The sequence below is a fragment of the Apium graveolens genome, chromosome 8 (genome assembly GCF_009905375.1).
Source record: "Apium graveolens cultivar Ventura chromosome 8, ASM990537v1, whole genome shotgun sequence".
NCBI classification, from domain to species: domain Eukaryota; kingdom Viridiplantae; phylum Streptophyta; class Magnoliopsida; order Apiales; family Apiaceae; genus Apium; species Apium graveolens.
Window position 1 is genome coordinate 240739896 of NC_133654.1, and position 22450 is coordinate 240762345.

Genomic DNA, 22450 nt, shown 5'->3' on the forward strand with positions numbered 1-22450 from the left:
CAGAATATTAAGTGATTTTACTTATCCAATTATCGGATTTATAAATATTTTATTTGAGAAAAGTGATTTGGTTGTGAAATTCCTACCCAAGAATTGGGAGAATAAAATTATTTCGGGTGTCGAATATTATGACCCCTTTTTCAATAAAAGGTTTTGAGATTTGATGGTTACTGACTGCGTAAGAGGCCGAGGCACCGGTCCAGCGTGAGCTATTATACAGAAGTGTAATACGGAAGTGTAATATCTTACAAGGCTTGTTATGCCTTTTCTTGGCGCCCTATAGGTACCGTATGTCTTTGGGATACGGGTAGTACCTATATTAACGGTATGGCTGCGGGATACCGGTGTTGTTTCATGACTGATCATCAGGAACAACATAGTGCATAATTTGGTTCCAATCGATATTATTATATTGCTGTTGATAATCTTATAAGAAATGATTTATCAACTGATTCTGTTTTGGATTAAAAGTACTGATTCTATTTTGGATTAAAAGTGAATTGCGGTTTTGATTCAGATTCTGATTTATGCTGATACTTACGTTGTTAAATATCAAAGGTGGTATTAGTATAGATGATTGATGTTAACTTCAGTATGGAATGTTTGAGCATCAAAGTTCGTATTGATATCTAATTTGATATGACAGCAAAATAAGTATAATTTCCAGAGTTCGGTGTTGAGTAAAGTTTATGATTCATTCCATGATCATTGCTTCTGTGTTGTTGTTTACGATATTTCCGTAAACACTGTTTTACGAGCTTTGCTCTCGTCAAGATTCAAAGTATTGCTGAAGCCTTTCGCTGGAAAGTATCCAAAAGTTTTATGATTCAGCAATTATGATTTCTAAATGTTCTGCACTGATGCAGATGTTAGTTTTTTTTTTATATCAAAACGACCCTATATATGTTATAATTAACTTGCTGAGCATTTCTTTCGTTCATACTTGCCTGTTTTCAAATTTAACCTCCAGTGAGGATTAGCTTGCGTTGTTTAGCTGCGTAATTCGAGGAAGCAAAGAAGAAGCTTTTGGAAGGTGGTTGGTCCAAGGTTTACGAACTAGTGTAAGTTTTATTTATAAAGTTGTTTATATTTATTATAGTTGTATATTTTATTTGGGCCTAGTATACTTCATTTCGAAGTTATACTAGTGGGTTTAGTTTTGAGTTGGAATTTATTGAAAAGAGTTTTAAAAGAAAGTGAAAAATTTATTTGTGGAATTTGGATATCTTGTTTCTAGAACTGTAACCTTAAAAGATCTTGGATTAGTTTGGGGTCATTTATGATAAATATCTTCCGCTGGCATTTAATTTTGATTAAATGTTATTTTGGATTGAGGTTTCATAGTGACGACCAAATCTTCTGACCTCGGATTTGGGGGCATTACAGAACTAAACCAAAGCATAGTTCAGTGTACACAAGATGACTATGATGACCTCAAGTCTAAGGATACTTGTACAACTATCACTATGTGAACAACTGCTGACACGTGAGTGAACTCCATCAGTTGTTCAGCTGGGCGAGTCATGTTCAGTGAACTTATTCCATAATAAGCACCTACATACTAGCTATAGTGTCACCACACAAATGTCTATGAGAACAGACATCCTTCATAATGAAGCAAGCATAGTATGTACCGATCTTTGCGGATTATTAATTACCAGTTAGTAATCCTATGACCAGGAACTATTTAAGTTTAGAGTTATCATCTTTTTAGGTCTCACTATTATGATCTCATCATAATCCATAAAAAGCTTTACTCTAAACTATGGTATATCTTATTTAAACACTTAAATAGATAGAGCCCGTAATAAAAACAAAACAAGTCTTTATTAATATCAATGAAATCAAAACAGATTACATAAAGTTATTCCTAAATCCTAATACATGATTGGACTTAGGACATATTCCTTTCAATCTCCCACTTGTACTAAAGCCAATCACTCTGGTATCTAATACCCATCTTGTCTTTATGACGATCAAAGTGACTTTCATAAAGTAGCTTTGTGAGTGGGTCTGCTATGTTGTTATGTGTGTCAACTCTAATTCAATACAATACAAGAAATGTTACCGCGCTCCCACTAACCCTTTTGTAGAGCATGGTTCATCTACGTTTTTTAAAATCAAACTCTTTGATTGTCTCATCAAAACGAATGTTCCATCTTTCGAGAAGCTTGCTTTAAACCACATATGGTTCGCAGTAGCTTACACACTAGGTTTTCATTTCCCTTGGAAAGAAAACCATCTGGCTATATGCCAGATCTCATAGTCGTAGTAAGCAGCAATCGCAAGCAAAATCCGAACTGATTTTAACAGGGCTACAGGTAAAAGGTTTCATCAAAGTCAATCCATTGCCTTTGTTTGAATCCTTTTGCCACAAGCCTGGCCTTATAGGTCTCCACCTGGCCATCTGCTATAATCTATCTTTTGTATACCGTATACATAGATTCCATTCTGGATTTCATGGCACTATGCCATTTCTCTGAGTCAACACTACTCATAGCCTCATTATAGGTCACAGGGTCGTCATCATCAATGATCGACAACTCATTGTCATTCTCAATGACAAGGCCATATTACCTCTCAGGTTGGCGAGACACTCTCCCTGATCTATGAATGGGCTGTTCCACAAAAGGTTGTTCAGTCAGAACAGGTGTTTCCACTTGATCCGTAGTAGTTTGTGCTTCTTGAACTTCATCAAGTTCAATTTTGCTCCCACTGTTTCCTTCAAGGATAAACTCCTTTTCCAAGAAGGTAGCATGTCTGGAGACAAACACCCGATGATCGGTGTAAAAGTAATACCCTAAAGTCTCTTTAGGATATCCCACAAAACTACATTTTACGGATCGATATTCCAGCTTATCTGGGTCAACTTACTTGACATAAGCTGGACATCCCCAAATCTTAACGTGTTTAAGACTCGGTTTCCTTTCTTTCCATATCTCATACGAAGTTTGAGGAACAGATTTGGAAGGCACCTATTCAGTAAATATGCTGAGGTTTCCAATGCATAACCCCATAGGAATACTGGAAGATTTGCATAGCTCATCATGGACCGAACTATGTCTAACAAAGTTCGATTTCTCCTTTCAGATACCAATCTGGAGGAGTCCACTGGGAGACTATACCATTTACTTTGAGATAATCTAGAAACACTCCATTAAAGTATTCACCACCTCGATCTGATCGAAGTTATAATACTATGTTTGGTTTTTTCTCCACTTCATACTTATACTCTTTGAACTTTTCAAAGGCTTCAGACTTGTGTTTCATCAAACACATATCCGAATCTAGATCTATCATCTGAAAGTAATGAAGTATGAAAATCCACCCATGGCTTGCGTAGACATTGGTCCACATACATCTGTGTACCATTCCTAGCAAATTTGCAGTCCTCTCTCCATGTCTACTAAATGGAGACTGCAGTGCCACAATAAAGTGAGATTTTCATCATCCCTTTTCTTTTATTAGTTTGTTCAATCTGAAGTAAATTATGTCACATATTACAGACCATTATTTAAAGCACCACGTCCATAAAGAATATTATCTCTAAGAATAGAACATTCATTATTCTCAATAATAAATGAAAATCCAGCCAAGTCTAACATGGGAATAATATTCCTCACAATCGAGGGAACAAAATAACAATTATTTAAAACAATAGTCTTGCCCGTAGGCATATGTAAATGAAATGATTCTACATCTTCAGCAGCAACTCTTGCTCCATTTCCCATCAGTAGAATCACCTCCTCTTCCTCAAGAGTCCTACTTCTCCTTGGTCCCTGCAACAAATTGCAGATTTGAGAACCACAGGCGGTATCTAATACCCAAGTAGAAATTTGATTTAATGACATATTCACTTCTATCATGAACATACCTGAATCAGAAGCGGTAGTCTCACTACCCTTCTTCTTCTTCAATTCTGCAAGGTAAACCTTGCAGTTCCTCTTCCAGTGCCCCACCTTGTTACAGTGAAAGCAAACAACTTTGCTCTTGGGGTCTTCAGCTTTTGGTGGAACCGGCGTTTTCTCACCTACTTTCTTCTTCTTGGAAGAGTTCCTCTTCCTTTTCTTAGGATTGGAACCTTCACCAATTAGAAGAACAGAACTCTTCTTAGGGGGAAAATTCGATTCCGCAGTCTTCAACATGTTGTGGAGTTCAGGCAGGCTGACATCCAACTTATTCATGTGAAAGTTCACAACAAACTGCGAGAACGAACTCGGAAGCGATTGCAAGACCAAGTCTTGGCTCAGCTCCCCATCCATGGCAAAACCAAGTTGTCCAAGACGTTCAATCAAATTGATCATCTTAAGTACATGGTCATTCACAGATGATCCCTCAGACATCCTACAACCGAACAACTCCTTCGATATCTCATATCGAGCTGTCCTCCCCGCCACATCATACAACTCTTGTAGATGCATGAGGATAGTGTGAGCATCCATATGCTCATGTTGCTTCTGTAGCTCAATGTTCATGGAAGCTAGCATGATGCATTGAGCAACATTTGCATCATCTATCCACTTACGATACACAACATGTTCATCATTATGTGCATCACTAGCAGGTTCAGTAGGCTTAGGTGAGTCAATCACGTATTCCAGCTTCTCAATCCTGAGAACAATTCTCAAGTTTCGAAGCCAGTCAGCATAATTAGGACCAGTCAATTTGTGAGCATCTAGTATGCTCCTGAGTGATAGTGTAGAAGACATAACGTACAAAGTAAATCTGTAAATGATAAACACATAACAACACTTAGCAAATATTCGATTTCATTTTAAAACACTATATGAATCGGGTCTTTTTCATAAGTGGCTCCCACTAGTTTATCTAATTTATTCAACCCCCTACGTGAAAAATTAAGCATTCATAATGCTAGTGGGAATAGGGATCCTACATTCCATTACACACCCCGGCTGTAGCACGAACCGCCATGTAATGTTCAATAGGCAGACAACTCTTGTCAATTACATCTTATGTTATTCCCTAATCAAACTTTAGCCTCTTGAATAATTGAGTCTCGGCTGTGGCACGACAAACTCAATATTCTAAGTCAAGTCTAACCCAACATTCCGTACAGTTGAATCAGTCCCCAAAGGCCCACGGCTGTAGCACGTACCGACCTTTAGATTCTTATTCAATGTACACATCTCTATGTAATAGACAAGTATTTCTTATTTCGAAATCAAAGCCCTCGGCTGTAGCACGAACCGACAATGATTAAAAATAAGAACTACTTTCTATCATGTTGGAAGGCTATGACCGACACAAGCCCGTTGTATCATTGGCCAATTACTACTTGATATTATTTAATTTTAGAGGGATTATATTACGTTACAATCATAATCATATTATAAAGAATTCTTCCTTTTAAATTAAATATTTCAAATCAATAATCAATAATCAGATGATTCCCAGATCGGGTGGAGCATTGTCAAGAGGCGTCACTTAATAACCCTTTCTTACAGATAGAAATCTGTTGTTGACAGAATCATCCTTTCTCTCATATCAAAATTCATATTCAATTACGTGTTTCACAAACACAAGAATCTCATGATTGTATTCATAATATTATTATTAAGGTTATGAAACAATTTCACTATACTAGGTTGTCTAACAAACGCCTTATGTTCATTTAAGTTCACCTAAATCTATCATCGCATGATAAACTAAGCATATATCACATATATAAATGAATAAACATCAAGGTAGGCATGTTACATCATCTAGCACATTAGTCTAAGCATTATACATCTCTATGTATCACATGAAGCATTTAAAAGCAATTAAAACAGTTAAAAACAGCTTTAAAACTTCTGAAATATAAACAGTTCAAAACTTTTATATAAACTAAAATTGATCACTCCATTAGATCCGTCTCGGAAAAAAGAATCCAACGGTATATTGCACGCCTAAAACGGAGTTACGAAACTCCCAGAAAATCAATTTTAATGTACATCGGGCTGTAACGCATTACAGGAACGCGTTACAAGCCCTGTAACGCATTCCGGTGATGCGTTACACCCTTTTAACCAATTAAAAGGTGTAACGCATTCCGTGAATGCGCCACAGGTGTGTAACACATTCCCGGAATGCGCGACACCCTTTTATTTTTTTTTTCTTTTCTTTTGCAGCAGCCGCCGCCTTTTCTCGATCAGCGTGCGCCGTACTTCACCTGTCTTCTTTCTCCGTGCCAACAGCACAGTAACAGTAGCAGAGCAGATATAGTACAGATATATACAAAATATATATATACTATATATACATATATTTACTTATTTAATTACAAATTTTAATTACAAGAACTTCAAAAATTCATAATAAAAAATCTATACATCATAAAATTATGAAAAAAATACCCAGACGATCTACAACACGTAGAACCCAGATCAACATTCAAAATTATTTGAGAAACGATTTCTCATCAGACAAAATTAATTCATGATATAACTTGTAAAAATCATAATTAATTCATACAAGCATATAAAATTCTGAAATTTTTACCACAGATCTATATGCATACAACCTATGCTCTGATACCATTGTTGGATTTTAATCGCAGCGGGGGCATGGCAAAACACTTTTACACATATAAAATCCAAATAAAAGCATACAGATCTGGAATAAAAATTCGGGATCGAATCTAACCTTTAAAATAATTCGGAGACAACGATCAGAGATCCTTAGCAGTTGCTCCTCAAGTGTGAAGCACTCCACCGGTATCCACCAAGAAAACGATGTTAAGGAGGAGGAAGGAGGTGGAGAGAATTGGGTTTTCCAAACTTTTTAGGTTTTTTGGGTTCTTGGGTTCGAATAAAAATAGGGTCTATAATAGTGTATTTATAGGCAAAATTTTCAGCTGAAATTTTCACATAAATATTATTATTATTATCCCATTTATTATTCTCATTAATAATTAAAACACCTTTTAATTATTAATCCCTTTTCTAAACACTTTAGATATAATTCTCTCTCTTGATTTAATTTCCAAAAATTAAATCCTTAATTTAATATTAAGAACTTTTCTTAATTAATTTATAATCAATTAAATCTCATTTAATCAATTATTAAATTTGCCAATTAATTATTTATTTCACAAATAAATAATTACCATTATTAATTAATTCCTCCACCATAAAATCATTCTCTTTTTATGGTGTGACCCTGTAGGTTCAATATTAAGCCGGTTGTAGAAATAAATAATAATAAAACTATTTTATCATAATTTATATAAATTCTCTAATTTATTAAATATGATTAATTAATTAATTACATTTATTCTACATCGTGAGGGATACTTTTCAGCATATCGCGACTATCCGGATAATATGAATTCACTGCTTAGAATACCAAGAACCTATTCAGTGAATAGTTACCGTACAATAAACTCCTTCTACCCTACATTGTCCCGATTAAATACAAGGCATGGATCTTGTGTCAAGCCTATCTAATTCAATCACTTGCTTACCATTTACTATGCTTAGTTCTATGCAAATTAGAAACTCCTTTCTAATTTCATTTACTCTGGCCAGAGATTTCTGAACTAGCATAAGTGGATCAGCCTTGAACATTCGCTTCCTTCACTGGAAGGGGTAGATCCTTTATTGATCATACACTATCTTCGTGTACAAATTCCTATACCCAGTAGAGCCCTAATAATTGTCCCTGGAGACTAAGAACTAAACCAAAGCATAGTTCAGTGTACACAAGATGACTATGATGACCTCAAGTCTAAGGATACTTGTACAACTATCACTATGTGAACAACTGCTGACACGTGAGTGAACTCCATCAGTTGTTCAGCTGAGCGAGTCATGTTCAGTGAACTTATTCTATAATAAGTACCTGCATACTAGCTATAGTGTCACCACACAAATGTCTATGAGAACAGACATCCTTCATAATGAAGCAAGCATAGTATGTACCGATCTTTGCGGATTATTAATTACCAGTTAGTAATCCTATGACCAGGAACTATTTAAGTTTATAGTTATCATCTTTTTAGGTCTCACTATTATGATCTCATCATAATCCATAAAAAGCTTTACTCTAAACTATGGTATATCTTATTTAAACACTTAAATAGATAGAGCCCGTGATAAAAACAAAACAAGTCTTTTATTAAAATCAATAAAATTAAAATTACATAAATAGTTATTCCTAAATCCTAATACATGATTGGACTTAGGACATATTCCTTTCACCTATCATATACTTAGAACATCGAATTATATCGAAGTTCCCCCCAAGCATTTTGCTTGTTGATAGGCACAACTCATCTTATTTATGTATATATATGCACTTCCGAGAATTTTTAAAGGAAGTAAAAAGATAATGTGAGTTGACCATTGTCAATAGATAAATAAGTAAGGGGGAGTTTCTTTTGAAACTATATTCAAAATATTTAAAATACGTTGAGGTAATATTTTCGACGATCCGAAATAATTAGAATGATCGTCTGAACCTTCAGAAAATGTTTTAAAATGTTTTATGAATTTTAAATCATATTAAATAATTTAATAAATATTTAATAATTAAATAATTAAACCTCGAATAATTATATTTTAAAAGAATATTTGAATTAATATTCCTCAACTAATTTATGTTTAAATAATTAAAGTGATCTTTAATAGATATAAGTAATCGAGTTTGAAATAAATAATTGTTGGAGAATACTCCTCCTCCTATTTAAAATGAATATCCAAAATAATATTCATTGTTCGAGTGATTAAATATAGTAGAGCGAATACGATCTTTAGAAATTGTTTTAAAATAAATTCGAGGTATTTAATACTTCGCAAGTGGACGTCGAGCCCCTTGGAATAAAATAAGTACAAACTTTTTTTGTCCAAACATCACCGAGATGAGTCACAGGTTTTCATTTCATAGCTCCGACCGACTCTCGGTCTTATGATTTATACATCACGCTTTAGGGTAGCGTTAAAATATTTTACGATATATACATCGTAACTTAATCTTTATTGATACGTAAAACTTGTAAAGTTATTATCATGACAAACATGGCATTTGTACGAAAGACAGTAAATAAACTTTTCACAACACACAGTATATGGAGTCTGGTTCGTAAACTTGCATGGGTACTTTGATGCGCATGATGCTCTAGGGTCCCCGAAAATCTATAATTATAAACAATTTCGGTTCGTTAGATCCCGTTCGTATTTATGGCTACTCGTATATACGCGATACTTATTAATCGTCCACACAACTCACTTTACTCTTATTATTCCAATAAGTATAAGTACTAGTCATATTATATTTATTTTCTAAATCCCTTATGTCTGTTAATGCCTTTTACATTTCGACCCTCAGCTCCACTCGCGATTCCTAAGTGTTTCTATTCGCGCGGTTTCGACTCCGACATTTTATAAAATTGAGAAATCCATATTTTCACTTGAAATTTTTATAGAAGTTAATAAACTCTATTTATTACTCTCTGTAAATATTTCATGATTTTTAAATATTGTTAAGTTGATAATTTCTATATTCAAAGTTTGTAATTCGTAGTAGTTTTTATCGCGTAAATCGTTTTTACTAAAATAGTCGTAACTTTTGATCCGTAAATCAAAATTAAGCGATTCAAGCGCCTAAACAATCCTTATAACATTTTCTATCCTAATTAAGTCTTATTTTCAGATAATATAAAGTTTATACTTTTGATAACTCTGCAGAAAGCTTATAGTTGGGTTTTGTTCATTTTAACGATGTTACGACTACGATCCGAGTTTCGTTTACGCTCTAAATCATTATTCAACCATCAACAATCACCATAATATCATCTCAACACTAACTCCTTTTAAGAACATCATGTTCTTGAGCCAACAAACATCAAACTTAATATTATCTAACTAAAAATCAAGAAAATAACAAAACAACGATCAAAACTAGGTTTATAGCTAAGATCTTAAAGTTTCTTGAAACTTAAAGCTTAAACAAAGTTTGGTCAAGGATTAATACCTTTATCAAATCTTGGGATCTGTTCTTGTTGATGGTGGAGTTTTGGGGATGCTTAGTTGTGCTTAAGGAACCTAGATCATGCCATGAAAATCAAGAAATCAAGAAGAGTTACTATTTCTCACTATTCATCATCACTTTCTTGAATTTATTTCACTAATAAAACCTTAATAAAATGCTCTCAAAAATTTATCTACCTTAGTTTAGGATGTAGGAAGCTTAGGATTTAATTGTATAATTTTTCCTTGGCTAGAAGTTGAATTTTTTTATTTTGATTTCTTCCTTTTTCTTGATTTTCCCGAATGGGACTTGAAGGAGAGAAAAGAGAGTGTTTTTGTTGAATACTTCAATAATTTTGTGAAATATTTGTGATGTAATCTTTTATATATCTCCTAGTACAATAAAATCTATCACAATCTTGCTAGGTTACCTATTTTCCAAGCTACAAACTAGCTTAAGTACCATGGTTACTATTCCACTACTATTCACTAGCTAGGTCATCATGTTATATTAGCTAGGTTACTATTTGGTTATTAACCATGGTTAGTTTCTTACTCTAGTTAGCTTGTATGGTTAGCTTGGCTTGATACGTTTATTTATTCGCTTACGCGTTCGCTCGATCGCTTATTCATTTTCGTAATAAATCTTCGTAAACGGTTCGCGGGGTAAATCCTTTCTTATACGTCTTATATGTTTTGAAGTCTCGTACTTGGATTTGAATTTGTAGGATTTTAGATTTGTAATTATATTGTGATTCTCGTAATCCTTGACGGTTCGTAGATACGGTTGTTTTTCAAAGTTCGTTTTCTTCGAAAACTAATATCGTTTATATACACTTATTTGGTATGTATAATCATGTTATCGACTCAGAAACTAAATTTTTCATGCACAACATAGTGTGGGATAAAATGTTTTCACCGATTATCAGGGTAACTATTCATCAAACATTTTACAAAGTCTAAAAAATTTGAGTTATTACACACATATAATTACATCATCACGTATTCACATATTTCCCATGAAAATCGTAACTCATTCATTTTTCTTTATTCCTCATAGATATTCATTTTTCAATAAAGTGATGTACGTACTCATTTACGTATATTACACGATAACTCATATTGATCAAACTTTCATTTTGTTGTTCTGTTCTATCAACATCAATACATATACTATACTGATATACCACATAGAGACACAACAAATTGTGTTATTCCCAAAAAATCTAAAAAATATTTACAGAAGGGGGTTAAATGTAATTCTGGTTCCTTTTTCGATTTTAAAAACCGTTCTTCATTGAATATATAAATGTGTTGATTTGGCTAAAGTGCGGGATAAAAGTATTATGAAAATCAAACACAAAGTAATCAAATACAAGTATTTAAAAACTTTCTGGTGGATTTGAATTTATCCGCCAGAGATATATATTGAATCGAGAACTCTGTGATGCAAACTTTGCACACAACTGCTTACAAGTAGAACTTACAAAGAACAAAGATTTTTTTTACAGATATAGCTTTCTCCATCTCTCTGGAAAATGCTTTCGAACTTGGATACTTGTTCTACTTGATACACTTGGTTTATATATCACCAAGCTACATGATAAAAAGACGAATAGGAAAAATAAAAATGTTTCTAGTCTAATTTCATGCTGCTTCATTTCTCTATCCAACATCTTTGAACATCTTTAATAGCATGGAAATGGAAATGCTTCTTTGTTCTCTAAGACCTGTAAATTGGCTGCCACATTCCATTTGCATACACTCGACGCATGTGGCTATCTTGTTACTGTCAACCGCTCTTTTGAATTTGATCATTCGTCGGGACTATATTGATCAGCCGTCGAATCTTCAGATGATCATCTATCGGGACTGTGTTGATCATCAGTCGAATCTTCAGATGAGCATCCATTGGGACTTTGTTGATCATCCGTCGAAGCTCTGTAAAAACATCCGTCAAAAGGCTTTCTGTCACTTTGACTCTATTTCACTTATACAGAATTACAAGACATCTAATATTTACAATTAGCCAACCTATTCTGCATATCATTCTAGTAGTCAACATGACTTAAATTATCCTTCAACATCTATCTCTCTAAGATATTATGTGTACAGGAATGTGCTACAATACTTATTTTACATAAGCTACACTCTCAATAGATGGCGATGTGATTATCCATCGAGAGCTACAAAATTCACTAAGTTAACTCTACTAAGGTGTTTTGGTTAACTTATCATCAAGTTCACAACATATTCCTAACAATCTCCCCCAATTTATATCTACTAGAATTGTAGCCATAAATTAAGAGAAACTTGATGATAACAAAATACCCTATGAATACAGACTGACTTAAAGCATATAAAAATAACAAGTGCTGTAATTTATTGAAAAATTATGTAGAGGAAGGTTTACAAAGAATCTCATAAATCATTTTCAAGGTGCTCCTCTAGAATGAGAAGATTTAGCTTATTTCCTTGACTGTCTGAACTTCTTTCCCATCTTCTGATTGTTTTCTTCAATCTGATGTTGGAGTTGCCTGTAGAATTCAAATTCTTCTGCATTTATCTGATACAACATTTATTTCTTCTCCATGAGAGTCTCATTGCTTGAAATTTTTAGCTGGTCTTCCAATATGAAGAATCTTCTGGTGTATTTTTCATCTTTGAACTCCATCATCCAGTATGGCCTCAAATACACTCTACTTCCTGTATATGGAATTGTTAGGACTCTTGGAAGTGCATTTGGTCCTCTCCAGCTTCTCCTTATCTCCTCAATCTTGTTCAGTACCATTTTCTTGGTATATGTGTTAAATCCAAAGTTCTTTTTGATTGAGGAGAAGATCTTCACCAAAACTGGAAAACTTTCTAGGAGAATTCTGTGAAGGGGCCAAGTTATCTCTTTTCCACCCTTGTACCTGAAGACTAATCTCTCTGGAAGATATTTATAAGCATTAATAGCTATGACTTCTTCTAGCTCATCCAGGTAGAGATTTATGTCAGAAAATTCCTTGATGCCACAGATGAAGAGTTAATCTCCCCTGTTGACAGTTGGCTTGGGCTTGGCTAGAGATTTGGGTTGAATTTTGACTGGCTTGTTCTTCTTAATTGTTCCTTTCTTTGTTCTCATTGGCTTGGTTGGGATTGGGATGTTTAAATTAGGAAGTGGCAGGCTTTCCCAATCTATATGTTCATCCTTAGAAACTATGGTTTCACCATAAAAGTTCATTTCAGGATAGACTTTGTATTCACCTTACTCCATTATGGACATGGTAGTTTGACTTGAGGTTGTAGATTGAGTTAGCATAGCTTCTTCCTTTTCTTCATCAAAATACAACTTCCTCTTTGGCCTTATCTTGTACCTTATTCTCTTTGCCTATTTTGGTTCTTCTTGCATCTCTTTGATCTGAGTCTCAGCTATCATAGATGGTATTTCAGAATTTGTAGTTGCAGGTTTCTTGGCTCGGTTCTTGGAATCTAAAGCTGCTTTCTTTAGTTGTTGTTCGAGCCTCACCTTTTCCTCTTTCTTGGCCTCTACAAACTGAGGGTGTCCAGCCACTACACAGATAAGTTTGCCATTCTTGTGAATCTTAGCAATTCTCTTCTTTAGCACTGAGTCTCTGAGATCTTTGCAGAATGCAATTGAACTTGCTAGCAGCTTCTTTTCATTTGGCTTAGGGGTTTCATAGGTCAGGTCCAATGGGTTTTTATCTGAATGCTTTGGATAGTTTCTCTTTGGCTTAAACACCACATTGGCCTTTGGAGACTTGATTGATGAGGGTTGACCCCTTTCCATGTTCCCTAAGCTCATTTCATTTGCTGAAATTTGTTTAACTTGAGAGAAGTGAGAAAAGACTTTGTCTTGCTTCTCTATTGGACCAAACTTCTTCTTGATTGTCTCATCGAGCTTCTCCCATTTTTCATTCATTCCCAGCTCAACTACTGCTATATTAATCCGATCTATGATGTCCAATACTGGTGGGTTAGAGAAGGAAATTTATGGAACAATCACCTTACTGACATTGATTTTTAGAACTTTATCCCCCTCACTTGAAGCTCCTTTACTAACTGAGGTAGTAGAGCCTTTCTCCCCCTTTTGTTAGCATCAAGTTGAGCAGTGTTGGATGTTTCTACAACCACCAGCTTTTGAAGAAGAAGAGTCTGATGAGTTTGGTTGATTCGGATCTTGGTGATATCATTCTCTAGAGAGGTCAACCTTTTGCTCACGTAATCTCTCTTGGAGCTAAGTTCACAGTCTTTTCTGAGTCTTTGATGGATGTCCCTCAAGGTAGCTTCAGGAAGCTTGGACTCTAATCTTTCAGAGATATCCTTTTTGACAGCAATAACAGTTTCCTTGATCTCATCTACATCCCGTGATTGTTTAAGAGAATGAATGTGATGTAGCTGGAGAGAATCAAGGTGAGCTTGATGTAGATTCTTGGTGCTGGCATTTGTGGTGGTTTGGAGAGCTATTTGAGTCTAGTGAATGAGATTGGAGAGAGTAAATTTGAAATGATGTTCACTGCACTCTTTGCTAAACATCCATGATTGATTGTTTGCACTCCTGCTAGTTCCAGCTTCTCCCCCTATGGTCATGAACTCTTCTTTATTATCATCATCTCCAAGGTTGTCTTCATGATCCACCACTAGGAAAGTCAAAATCATCACCAGCTGTGGAAGGCATGGCATTGATTGCATCCTTGTCCCTTTGCATAGAGGTAGTTGTATGCACCAAGTTCAGTGTTCTTTCAGCAGCCTCATTGTACTGTTCAACCAAAAGTTAATAAGATGGAACAGGGTGAGTAAACGCCTCATCTTCATAAGAAACGGAGTATAAAATAGCTTGATATTTTTTTGAATTAGTTGTCTCTTTTCAGCCTCATTGACATCCATTAACTCACTAAAAATGGGTTCTTCCCATTCTTCAGTACCTGTTTCTCTCTCACTTTATCTCTCTTTTTGCATCAAGGGCTCCCCTTGGGTCACCACCCTCACACCCTCACCTTCACCTACTAAGGTAGGACTCCTCTCACTCTCTTTTTCCAGGCTGGAAGAAATAGCCTGTATAGATTCACTCTTTTCCTCTCCTTTTGCCTGAGAGAAACTCAGCCTCTCCCTCAATTCACTCCATTCCCTCAATCCAAGGAGTGATTGTACAACCACTAGCTCATCTACACTTGTAACAATAGTTGAAGTTTCAGGATGTGTAGAGAGTTTCGACGGATGAGGAACATCCGTCAAGATAGTAGTTGGAAGATTCAACGGATGACTGCTACTAAGCGCATCCGTCGAGATACAATCACCTTTTGACAGATGAACAATATCCGTCGAGATAGTGGAAGTGAAAGAGCATGGAGTGGAAATTACTGTTGAATGTGTGAGGATTGATGTGAATTTTGGAACAGATTTTTCAGTAGAATCAGTAAGAATTGGTGATAAGTGGAATTTATATCTACTTGGAACGTTTTATTACAAGCTCAAGTTGGTGTTTTAGACTCAAGTTGTTGGTATTTTTGATGTGTTTTTTGCGTTATTGCATTTCAGGCATCAGTTAAATGAAGAAAGGAGTTTTTCAAGGTAATATGCTAAAAAAAGATCTTAATTGGAAGCCTAGGCCATTCTCAAGTTGTAGAGAATCTCGTTAGCTTCGCGTGGGCAGTTGACTAGCCTAATCTGACGAGCAGAAATCAAGATACGGCCAAAAGAAGAATTGTTAGAATATTTCCAGAATGTCAGCGCGGCCGCATCAGAACCAGCGCGCACGCGCCGCTGAAAACACTATTCCAGCGCGGCCGCGCTGGAAAATAGCGCACCCGGTTTTTGCACCAGAATCCTGATTTTAGTCAAAATTGAAGATTTTGAGAGTTCTGGTCATCCTGGAGCCTATATATACCAATAAAAAGACGTTTTCAACAACAAGGAGACCTTGGAGAGCAATAAGAAGACCTAGAGAGCACGAAACGGCTATGGAGAAAAAGAATTTTATTTTTTTTGATTTAGGTGATACTTGGATGCTTGTTTTCGATTTGTCTTTAAACCCTAGTACTCTTATATTATTTATTATCATGCTTTCATTGGAACCCACATTGATGATGAGTTCGATTATGAACTAATCGTTATCGTGGGGTTCTAGCAAATTTATTTATGGATTTATTTAGTTAAATTATTTCGATACCTTAGTGTGTGGTGATTGTATGATAACCTAGTATTGGTTGTGCTTTTTCATCTTATGAGCGTCGCGAACTTATAAGATAGTGCGTTAATTCTTAATGAAGCGAAAGTAAATTTAAGGATTTAGAACTTGCCATGCTAGCATAGGTTCATGTGTTATTGTTATGCATGATTCGTAAGTAACTTTAACCATCTTACTTGTCCTATGTAATCATGATAGATAACTTGTGCTTAAACCGTTATGTTGTCAAATTCTATAGACATATAGGGTCTCAATATAATTTGTGTCTATTCAGCTTCTATCTATTTTGTGGATGTCTGGTAGTATGGTATTCATACAACGAAAGTTGGTGTTTATCAGTTTCGTGTTATTGATTAGTGTCATCACCATTACATGCTAAGGTTAAGAACGAAAAGGCTATTGAATGAAGTATTTAATGAAGTTAGAATCCCATGTTTGTCATATATATTAATTCAATCATTCTTATTCTCTTAGTTATAATTGTTAGTTTAATTCTTAGTTATAAACAATCCCAATTTGTTATCGTCTTAGCATTGAATAATAACCACACATTATTGTATAAGTGCATAAATTATAAAATTAACCTAAACCAATCTCTATGGGAACAAATCTGATTTAAATCTTATACTACTTGTGAAAGCGTATACTTGCGTATATTTTAGCGCGTGTTTAGCGACTAACAAGTTTTTGGCGTCGCTGCCTGTTAGTCGCTAAACACGCACTAATAATTCACGCAAGTATACGCGTTTGCAAGTAGTATAAGATATAAATCAGATTCTTTCCCACAGAGACTGGCTTTGGTTAACTAATTAATTTATGCACTTAAGCAACAATGTATGGTTATTATTCAATGCAAAGATGATAACAAATTGAGGTTGTTTATAACTAAGAATTAAACTAACAATTATAACTAAGAGAATAAAGAGGGTTGTATATTATATGAGACATACATGGGATTCTAACTCTATTAAATACTTCATTTAATAGCCTTATTGTTCTTAACCTTAGCATGTAATGGTGATGACACTAGTCAGATAACACGGAACTGCTAACGCCAACTTTCATTGCACGAATAACATACTATCAGACATCCACAAAAGAGATAGAAGCTGGATAGACACCAATTATATTGAGACCCTATATGTTTATAGAATTTGACAACATAAAGGTTTAAAGTACAATTTATCTATCATGATTACACAGGGCAAGTAAGAAGGTTAAAATAACCTACGAATCATGCATAACAATAACACATGAACCTATGCTAGCATGGCAAGTTCTAAATCCTTAAATTTACTATCACTTCATTAAAGATTAACATGTTATCTTATAAGTTCGCGACACTCATAAGACGAATACGCACAACCAATACTAGGTTATCATACAATCACCACACACTAAGGCATCAAAACAAATTAACTAAAGAAATCCATAAATTAATCCGTTAGAACCCCACGATAACGATTAGCCCATAATCAGATCATCATCAACGTGGGTTCCAATGAAAGCATGGTTTAATAAACGTAGTCTTTATACTTAAATAACAAAACCAAGTACAGAACAAGAGTAAGGTTCACAAGTAAGAAAACTAGCATCCAAGTTATAACTTAGAACAAAGATTCACAAGTAAAAACAAGATCTTCTTCGTCTTCATTGAATCCGTGCTAAAACGGTCTTCGTACGACTCTCCTTGCACTTTAGTACGTCTTCCCCTTGAAAACGTCCTTTATTTGAATATATATAGCAGCCCCATGCAATCCATAAGTCCTCCAATTATAATTATAATAGAATCAGGATTCTTTGAATTCGCACCGGCGCGGGCGCGCGCTATCACAGCACGGGCGTGCTGCCTTTCTGACATCCTGGCGCGGTCGCGCGCTTGACTGGCACGGGCGCGCCGTGCCTCTGGAAAAAACTTCAGATTTCTGATTTTCTTTGCTGCTTCGAGTCAGCTTTCCACGAGCTTTTATTCCATCACCACCTTGACACTAAATTAGCACCAAAATAATGCTAATTCACCTGATTACCTAGATAATGCCTGAAATGCAAAAATACTAGAAAACACGTTAAAACACTTAACAACTTGAGTACAAACACATCAATTCAAAGCTTAATAGAGCATTATAAAGTGTCATAAATACCACTCAACATACCCCCACACTTGAATTGATGCTTGTCCTCAAGCATAAACAGACTCAAAGAACAAGAAACAAAAATGCATGAATGCAACTAATATGAATGCAACGATCCAAATAGAATAACTAAATGAATCAACGAGCAATATCTCAACAAATAGTTACTCGCATGAAGATCAATCAAATCATACAAATCAATTTACAAACTAGAGACATGCGTGTGTGCAAATACTTACAGATATACTATCGCAACTAGATCAATAATCATGACTCACTACTCGACAAGACAATCGCAAGGTTATAAATAAAATAAAAAGCTAGACTCAAAATAACTTACAACACTTCAATTCTTATATTGGAGTTTTATATGGATTCATGCTTTTATTCAAACAAAACAACACACATATGTTTATTTGATCATGCAATGAGTGAGGTCCACAAAAGACTTTTACAATAGTATCCATATAGCGAGCGTTAGGTTAGCAGATCCCAGACTATAAAAGCCTTAGGTCACTAGGCACAAAGTCCCCTAAGAACTTAATAACTCGAGTACTAAAGAGCCCACTCGTGAACAATTTTACATAACACTTATTCTTTTTCTTTTCTTTTCTTTTTTTTTTTCTTTTTTTTTCTTTTTTTTCTTCCAAATTTCTGAACGAGTGCGTTTCGCTCAACCCTAGACTACACATATAAATATGAGCCGGCTACTAGCCATTTAACACCTAGCCACAACAACTAGCAATGAAATCCAATTTTTCTCCAATTTCTAAAAATCCATGTTATTTTAATATTAAGAGAATATCCTAAATTTTAAATATAAACAAGCGATTAAACCTCGACAAACAAACAAACCTTGACCATGATCTAGCACTCTAGCAACCTATAAGACTTAGTGAAATACAAGTGTCTCTAGTATGCAAATTAATTCGATAAGACCTAACATCACTACACTAGCATCAATATCACAAATTAATCGGAAAAATCATTTAAGGGATCATGTTATAATGCAAATGCATGAACTATATGAACAAACTAACATAAAAACTACCAAAAAAAATAATAAACTATATGGCAAAATATGCACTATATGAACTAAACTATCATGAATATGAAAACTATATGCTACTCACACAAAACATATTCCTTCAACTACTACCCCTAACTTAAAATATTCACTGTCCTCAGTGAATGTAATAGTAAGGAATTCAGGCATACCTAATCAGAATCAGGCTCCTCACCCTCAACGGGTGGAGTGTCAGGTGTTTCCGGAGGTGGATACACGGGATCCTCACCAAAAACTGGCCACTGGATGTCAACACCGGTGGCTCGAAAAGCTGTCCCCAATGCCTGGGTGAGATCACGTACAAACCTGCTGTGGATGTCATGCATCGCATCCATCCTCCTAGCCAGATGCCTGTACTGCGTCATGCTCATGCCAGCTCCTATATCAGCTCCTTCCTCCTCCTCATGTGCCTGCTGCAACGACCCTGCCTTATCTCCTAGCTGGGATCTCCATGCAGTCCTGCTCTCCTGAGTGGCCCCATCAGCTGGCCTCCCACCAGGTAGGTGGTCAAAAGTATAACCAAGCCCCTTCAGATCGGGCTTGCCTCCATCCCATTCTTGCATCGTAGCCAAAGTAGTGCTGTCAGTAGGAGCACTCGGGATCTGCAACTGCTCATGTGTGGGCCAATGAACATCAACTGCCACGCACAGCTTCAACACAACGGACGCATACGGAATAGACCCCGTGGTACTCCCCCTCAAGAACTTCAGGATGCCCTGATAAATCACCATCCCCAGATCCATATAATCGCCCTGAAGAATCCCCCATAACAGCCGTGCACGCTCCACATTAATCTCATGCACATGCGAAGATGGCATGATGTTAGCACAAATAAACGCATTCCATGCACGGGCAAACCTGTTCATGCTAGAAGCCGGGAATGTAGAATACTCGATCGTACCCCTCTTAATCTTCCAGTGAGTGTCGGGCTAGCACAGCTTAGCAATAATAAGATCCAGATCAAAGTCCTCTGGAGTCTTATCATTCCACATGTCTTGCCCGATCTTCCTCGCGGGCTGCTCAATCACCGTCCTAATAGCCTCTGCACTGTACTCCACAGTCCTCTCTCGAACAACCGTGAAGCCATTCTTCGCAGCCTTCGCATTCGCATAGAACTCACAAACAACACTCATGGGCACCGTAGTGGGTGCCTCGCAAAAAGGAACCCAACCCATCAGAATCATCTCCAATAGCTTACCATCCTTCCCTGATGGCTAAAACCCTCTCTCCTTGATGATCGGCTTCGAGAGAAGCCTCGTATACTCTAATTCAGCCTCGGGAGTAGAGAACCTCAGCCTCGGGAGTAGAGAACCTCAGCCTTACACCACCCATACTTAAAGAATCGGTGCTGCTGCTGCTTACTTGTATTCTTTGTCTCTTGGGTGCCATTGGAATTGAGTAGAGAGAATAAGAGTTGTGTTTGAGAGAGAATTTGTGAAGTGGTGAAGAAGTTTGTATATGAGGTGTATATATATATAGGTGGTGAAAAGAGAATTATATATGGAATAGAAGTGGGATTTGATTATGGGAATAATGGGAGTAATGGGTTTAATTTGGAGAGGGGAATTTGGGATGTGGGGGAGTAAAATTCGGTTGGGAATTGATTTCTTAGAAAAAATCCTGATTTTCCCCCTTAAATCTGCCTTTTATTTTTCTGAGTCGGAACCTCGGCGTGGCCACGCGCTAGGACAGCGCAGGCGCACGCTACTTCTGCCAAACCGGCACGGCCACACGCTGGAACAGCGCAGGCGCGCCGTTTTTTTGTGTTTTCAGCACGGCCGCGCGCTAGGACAGCGCCGGCGCACCAGGCTTCTATAGTCAGTCCTGAATTTTTTTCGTTTTTTGATTTTTTTGTGATTTTCTCTTTTCTTCTTGCTTCCTCTACTTACTAATGTACAACAAACTTGGGTTGCCTCCCAAGAAGCGCTTGCTTTACATCGTTAGCTTGAAGTAGAACTTGAGATCAAACGGACAATAAAACGGCACTAACCACCTCACGGTTTTCCGTGTCACCATAATAATGCTTCAACCTCTGACCATTTACCTTGAATGCTTGGCCCAGATCATTCTCAAAACTAAAAATTAACTCTGCAGTCCCCGGCAGCGGTGCCAAAAACTTGTTAGTCGCTAAACACACGCTTATAATTCACGCAAGTATACGTGTTCGCAAGTTGTATAAGATATAAATCAAATTCGTTCCCACATAGACTGGATTTGGTTAACTAATTAATTTATGCACTTAAGCAACAATGTATGGTTATTATTCAATGCTAAGACGATAACAAATTGTGGTTGTTTATAACTAAGAATTAACTAACAATTATAACTAAGAGAATAAAGAAGGTATCATATTATATGAGACAAATATCGGATTCTAACTTTATTAAATATTTCATTCAATAGCCTTATGTCTATAGAACAATAACCTTAGCATTCAATAGCCTTGACCGGCGCGGGCGCGCCGTGCCTCTGGAAAAAACTTCAGATTTCTGATTTTCTTTGCTGCTTCGAGTCGGCTTTCCAGGAGCTTTTATTCCAACACCACCTTGACACCAAATTAGCACCAAAATAATGCTAATTCACCTGATTACCTAGATAATGCCTGAAATGCAAAAACACTAGAAAACACGGTAAAACACTTAACAAATTGAGTACAAACGCATTAATTCAAAGCTTAATAGAGCATTATAAAGTGTCATAAATGCCATTCAATGCTGCCGGGGTCTCGGTGTTGTTAATTTTTAGTTTATGTGCTTGTCATCAGTGGTCGTTAAAGTTCAATGACTCGGACTCTTTTACTCTCACGGTTTACTTGTTGTGTTTAAGATACTCATTACAATGGGAGATCTAGCAGTACGAACGAAAACCTTGATGGATTTTTCTCAACCCAAGATTAATGACATTCAATCTAGCATTGTCAGCCCAGCTATCACAGCTAATACCTTTGAGATCAAGCCTGGCATAATTCAGATGATACATAATTCAGTTCAGTTTGGGGGTGCTCCAACGGAAGATCCCAATACGCACATTAGGGATTTCATAGAGATCTGCGACACCTTCAGTTTCAATGGTGTTTCTGAAGATGCTATAAAGC